The following is a 6,955-nucleotide window of genomic DNA, read 5'->3' as shown; positions in this document are numbered from 1 at the left end:
TATTTTGTTCAAAATCTATTTCAAGATTTTTGGCATGAAAAATATACATTGCCCCTCATCAGTCCTCTAAATTACACATGACATTGACCCAAGCTTTATTTTAAATTTATTTTCATAAATTTTTTATTAGATTCTTTTTATAAGATTATTGTATTCTTAAATTAAATTATTATAAATATATATAATTTTATTATCATATAATTAAATTAAAAATAATTTTAAAACTCAATATAATCTATCAAAATCATAAACTTGACAACTTAAACTATAAAAATATCAATTCAGTATACCACTCTTATTATTAAAAAAATTATCTTAAATTTTTTAAAATCAAACTAGTTTAATTTTAAATTTAAATTTAATATGGAATCAAATTTAAATCAGATTTAATAATGACATCTGGACATTGTCTTAAAAAAAAAAACATTGATTCAAAACTAGTTATGGTTTTCTTACATCTAAAAAACCATTTGAAAATATAATTATAATTATTCTTCAAAGTGTTTCTCACTTAAAGATATATTAAAATAATATTTTTTATTTTTTAAAAATTATTTTTTATATTAACTCATCACAATAATTTGAAAACACTAAAAAAATATTAATTTAAAATAAAAAATAAATTTTTTTAAAATATAAAAACAAATAAAATTTTAAAAAACATCAACCACCAAATTGGCATATCCCCAGGCTGAGTTTTGGGATAGTAATCTTGGCAGCGAGGTTTGTGGTCATTCCTCATCGAAGCCCAAATACTAAGAAGATTGAGGCCTACGTGAAAGCACTGTCCATGCCTCCGACCACATGCTGAGTGACATTTTCCCCGTAGGAGAGACTAGGATTGCAAATGAAACCAAATAGGCATGTCCCTATGCTTTTTCTTTCTCGTATGGTGTGTGCGTGAGAGATCCATTCTAATGTATTAAAAGGTCCATTTAATTTTAGTCTCCAGTTGTAGTGTTTCTCAATTAAAACAGAACAAGCAAGTCTAAAGGGAAATGTCAATTTACTAGTTGTGCTAGCACCATATTTATAGGTAAAGAAACCCGCTTCCCTCGCTCAGGTTTCAGAATCTAAACGAACCTCCGCCATCAGCATGTTTTTTAAACACCCACATCTTGCTGAGCCTCACTATTTACTAGCTGTGATTGAAGCTTCGGTGTAGGCTCTTTTGAGCCACCACCAGAGATTTCAAATTTTCTATCACCCACAAAAGTAATCCATTTTCTTGGATAGTTAAGCTAATCCATATTACGCTATGTTTAGCTTTATATATATCCATCTTCCTTGGTCCCTTCCCGCGTGAATAAACGGATGCCAGCAAAAATAACAAGAAAACATGCACATCAATTAAAGATCAGAGAGTACTAGCTGCTCTGCAGGTTCATTCCAGCTAACAAACTATAGGATGAACCTTGTATATTTAGTTCTTAATCGCTCAACACAGCACATCCAGCTAAAGCAACAGAACACATGGACTTCATATGAAACTCTAGTGTTAACACACTCACGCAATTTCTGGAACTGTCACCAGAGAATGAAGAGGTTCCCTCACATGTTTGATACCTTACCTTACCTTCATGGCACATAGACAGTAAGAGACTGCTAATGTTTTTCCAGTTAAGTATGCACTCTAAAAAAGGAACAGAACAGAAGTCCATTGGCAATGGACATCAGGTTGCATTAAAAATCACCAGGAGTTGAATATTATGTGCACCAAGTACTAAATAACAGTGGTTCATAACTGAGTGCCTTAAAGGGAAGTGTATGCTTCTTCACAAGATTGATCAGCTTGCATCTGACTCATATTGCATACTCATGTAACACCTAACCACTAACCCACATGATGATTCAAACCACATAAAAAAAGGACTGAAATGAGACAATCTCCCTCAATTTCAAAACATTGACTCCTGTTAAAGAAAGCCTTTAAGCAGTTCTAATGCATAAAATGGTTCATGGACCGTGTGCAAGTAGTAGTCCCAGGGGCCACCAATGATTGAAACAACATCGTAAAAGCAACAATTTCATTCTTGTAATGTCTTCTTGGACAATGAAAGAGTAGAGAACACAAAAGCTTTTCATACTGACAGCCAGGTAAAGCACAAATAAGCCATAAGCAAATAAGCAAAGTTGTTTTTTAAATCGACCAGTTTTTCATCCACTCAAGTTAACTATTAAGTGTTGGAATCACAAGAATCCGAGTTATAAAACAACCACTTCACAGATAATTGAGCTTGATGTACCACAAACAGAACATACTGCAAGTTAACATTGCCATGACCAGGTCTAGTCATCGCAATCTTTACATATTTCATAAGAGCATATGTGCATCAATCACAGAGCATCATGCTTATCGCAAAGAGTAGGAAATTACTAGCGAAGTAGGGGGCAGCTACATCTTCAACAATGCCTTGCCATACTCATTGGCAGTACCTGGATCAAAAAGGAAAAGCCCAAAAAAGAGACGTTGTAAGTTACCTTTTTGCTTTTCTCTCAACTAATAAGTACCAAATTTATCAAAAGAAAGAAACGAAAAGAAGGTGACTTAACCACATCGTAAGATATTCCTCTAATACAGTCATCTATCAAAAAGCTCCATGAAATACAATGTAAGCTCGATAATGAAACGAGTAAAATAAAAAATATCTTATACGAAGAAAACCAAAATTAGCCAACTGTCACAATGGATCAAAAAATAATTCTGACTGTGAAAGAATTGAAAGATATAGCCCTGCCGAACAAACACACAACACAGCGGCCAACTTCAATTCCCAAAATGCAGAGCAAGAAAAAGACTGAGGCCTCATTGGCACAAGACAACACCATGCATTCATTCAAACAAATGTGATCGAAGCTTGTTTTTAACAGTGTATTCCTCGCTGATACATGACAAAAGTTAACTCAGGAACTATACCCACGATTAACAAGTTTAATGCAATCTAACATCTCTCTATATTTACAGATGACACAAATTGCAAACCCAGTAATCATCGACCAATTTGTCTACACACCAAGACCAACTCCTGCAACATGGCAAGCTAAAATTCAACCGCACAAAATCCAATAACAAATAACCTAACAGCATGTACTCCTAAACCTCTAAAAAAGAGAGAGAGATTTCAACCACGGCAAACAATGATAAGAAAAATCCACATAAAAAAAATCAACATCGAAACCCTAGAGACAGCCAAAAAAAAAGGAAAGGAAAGACGAGAAAAGTAAATTACATGTTTGTTTTAGTTGTAGTAGAGCTCGAGGCCCATGCCATCATGAATCTCGTAATCCCTGAGGGTAATATGGTCTTTGTAAATGGTGTACCACTTCTGGATCCGGATCTTCTCAGCCCGGGTACCGGTCTGTGCCGCCACGAGCTTCTTGAGGTCGCCGATGGTGTCGTCGTCGTTGCACTTTACTCTCACTTTCTTTCCCAAACGGTCGTTCAACACCACCTCCAACATCTTGCAAAAAAACAATTACCAAGCCCTAGCCCTTGAGGTTTTTTTTTTTAATTTGCACAACAAGAAAGCGGAACTGAATGGAAGATGGGATTTGCTGTGTTTGACCTCTTATTTATAGGAAATTTCATTAGCCGTCTTGGGCTGTTTTCCGCGCTGACTGGAAACGATGTCATTTATTATGAATTTTAACGGCCTTTAATTCTCATGTCGGGCCGGGCCGGGGAGTGCTTTGTGTACTTGTAAATTGGATCTCTTTAGTGGGCTTTAGTTGTGTTTTTTCAACGCCGAGTCTTGGAACTGGGCTCTTAACTTCTTTTTATTTTGTTATTCTGATCGGTAGCAAAAAAATGGATGTCATGTGAAAGAATTAACAAAAGGTGATATGTTATTACGGCATGTTGATGTTTTTTTTTTAACAGTGTAGATATAATATTTTTTATATATGCAATCCTGTGGGAAAAAAATTATTTAATAAAATCAATTATATTTTAATATATTTGATGTTGATATAGTTATTTATTGATAGAAGCTAGCTAATACAATTCCAATCAAAACTTATTTTTTTAATTAAATATTAGGGAGACTTTTAGCTCTTTTGATAGCAATAACTCTTTAACTTGGAAATGTTATTTTGGATCTTCAATGTAGCTCTCTCGCTGGAGCTATAAAAATGAGGGATGGAAGCCAGAAAAACTTATCCTTTTCTTTCTGCTGTTCTCTTTTAGATGCTCTAACAGTTAGTCACATGTCCCTAGTATACTATCTATTTAATTGGTGTTTTATGCATGTAATTTTTTTATAGCTAAAAAAATAAATATTCATGTTTTCTAGCACCTTTTTTGTATAAAAGTCCAAGATATAAATAAAAAAATTACTTTTACATCCGATTAAATAAATTATGAATTATTTATGTCAATAAATAAAAAAATAGTGACAATAATAACTAAATACAAAACTAGAAAAATCAAAAGATAAATATAAATTAATATTTTTTATTTTACCGCTTGATACATTTATTTAGTTGTATTTGATGATTTTATTATAAAAAAATATTTTTTTATTTAATTAGGTGATAAAAAAATTTACATGTATGGAAAATTAAATGATAAAAAAATATTATGCAATGTTATAAAAAAAAAATGCTATCATTTCATGTATAAAACAAATGATATGTGACTGGGAATAAATTGAAAAGTCTAGAAATAGATGTTGACGTGGATATCTGATTTCAAAACACAATTCATAAAATTAACTATATCTAACATCATTGTTTACTGAAACCAATGTTTTTATCTAATAAAACAACGAAAAAAAGCATGCATGCGAAGGTGAATTAATAAGATTCAAAGGAAAAAAAAAGAAAAAAGCTAGCTCGCGTAGAAATAATGCCTCTTGAGACCAAGAGGGAAAAAAAATAAATTTGAAGGTTCAGTAAAAATTTAATTATATTTTTATTTAAAAATATCATGGAAATCTACAGAAGCTGGAAAAAAACATTTTTTTAACAAAAACCCTACATTGAATTATAAAGTTTGAAGGAGGAAAAAAGAGGACCGGGGGAAAATCGGTGGACTATAAAACATGCATTCATGCAAGTGCATCTTGAATAAGTGGCCTGTGTGCCTGGGCTTGAAAGAAGTTAAATAAACAATCTAGAAACCTAGAGAAAATAGGTATTAATTTATGTTTGAATTAAAATCTATTTAAAACATCAAAGGTTAAAAAAATATCAATTAATAAAAAAAATTAAATAAAAAATAAAAAATCATATGCTGCTCAAAATAAAAAAAAAGATTATATGTTGTTTAAGCTAGTAAGCTAGATCCACTTGCCTTGTCTATTTAAAAAAAACTGGTGCATGTGGGCTATTTTTTCATTTGGTAATAGGGTGGATGCCATGTTTTCTATCCTATAATGTTTTTCAAAAAAAATTGGCAGAGCTTCGTTGCTTTGATTAATAACATATCATCTGCTTTCTCTAGAATCTCATCCATTTATTGCGGTGGTTAAAAAATTAAAATTTATAATTTTTTTTTTGAGAAGTCCATTTCATAATTTATTTTTTTATTCATAACATTAATGAAAAAACTCCAAACACCTTAACAAAAACCTCTACATAACCTCAAACAACTCAAAAATTCAAAATCAATTCAAAAACAGAATAAAAATCCAAACTCAAATATACCATCTCTTGCAAAGTTAAGGTCAAATAATAAATGTTATAAACTCTCATAGTCAAACAAAACTCATTAATATCAAAATCATCATTTTTCCTTTTAAAAATCAATGTCAAACAATATTCCTTTTCTTCTAGTACTAGAATTCAACCACTCTCCTTCTTGTTTCTCAAGCCAATGATTAAAAAATAAATAAAATGAAGTTTTGAACTAAATTGATTTTTCAAAAAATTAAAGGACCGGAAATTTATAATTGAAAAGGAATGAAAACCAAAATGAACCTGCTGCGCCGTTTTTAAAATCGCCAACAATTGACTCATCTTCTTTTCACTTTAACCCCCTTTCCTTCATTTTTTTCCCATGCTCGATAAATTTGAAGCAACGGGGTTCAGTCTTACCCCAAAAGGATGCAGCTAGTAAAAAAGAGTTCATAGGTCAAAAATAAAAAATAACAGAAAAAAATGACCACAGCAAGTCCACGGTGATACGTGTCTCCGATTACAGTGTTTCTCCCTCATGGATTTGAGTTTTTTACAGCATGGTTATAAAACTTTTATTGGCTGGAGGAGTCCATTTAGAGTTTTATTTAAACCATGTATATTTTTTAATTAAAAAGATATATTTATGATTTCTTTTAGATTAAATAATTCGATCCATGAATTAACTTGAAGAATTCATGATCTAGACTTGGCCATGCTGAGTGTAAATATATAACAAGGTTCGTCTATAAAAGTTAACTAGATAAAATTAAAAGATTATAAGGTGATCTAGAAAAAATCGTGAATCCTTGCTATATATTCTTTAAATACATGACAAGGAATCATGTATATCATCACAAGGAATTTTATTTTTTTATGAACGTGGAAGCAGTGTATTGATATTATATATAACAAGATAAATTGCATAAATCTCTCGACGTGTCATAAGATTATAACGATAATTTAAAAGTTTAGAACATGATAAAAACTATCTTTAAATCTAAACAAATTTCACAGTACCTCTTTTTATACCCAAAATATTCGTAATATGTTTTAATCACTCTAAGGATGTTTGGGGTATATATACTAATTATTTGGTCCATTTTTTGGATAATTTTTGTTGGCAACAAATAAATAAATATGCAAGCTTAATTTTTTTGAATTATAGTTATAAATAAAAAATTATATCTATGTATTTAATTAAATACATTAAAAATTATATATAATAATAAATATAAAAATAAAATATCAACACGTCTATTTAATCAGCCTCGCAGCAAATTAAAATTTTTACCTGTAACATGAAAAAATTAATGTGTATTTATTATCAATATTTTTT

The 6,955-nt window shown here is 30.8% G+C and overlaps 1 long non-coding RNA gene across 1 annotated transcript; it reads right to left on the bottom strand.

The window, feature by feature from the left end:
• Positions 1 to 2,059: 2,059 nt before the first annotated feature.
• On the bottom strand, positions 2,060 to 3,607 carry LOC105141767 (uncharacterized). Its single transcript, XR_845447.1, has 2 exons — positions 3,231 to 3,607; positions 2,060 to 2,436 (listed from the first exon to the last, which is right to left on the bottom strand). It is a non-coding gene; the product is annotated as an uncharacterized LOC105141767 (long non-coding RNA).
• Between the last annotated feature and the right edge of the window lie 3,348 nt (positions 3,608 to 6,955).

Source organism: Populus euphratica, unplaced genomic scaffold, assembly GCF_000495115.2.
Source record: "Populus euphratica unplaced genomic scaffold, PopEup_1.0 scaffold130.1, whole genome shotgun sequence".
In the NCBI taxonomy this organism is placed as follows: Eukaryota; Viridiplantae; Streptophyta; class Magnoliopsida; order Malpighiales; family Salicaceae; genus Populus; species Populus euphratica.
The sequence above is the reverse complement of the archived record's forward strand: the minus strand, read 5'-3'. Positions and strand labels throughout refer to the sequence as shown.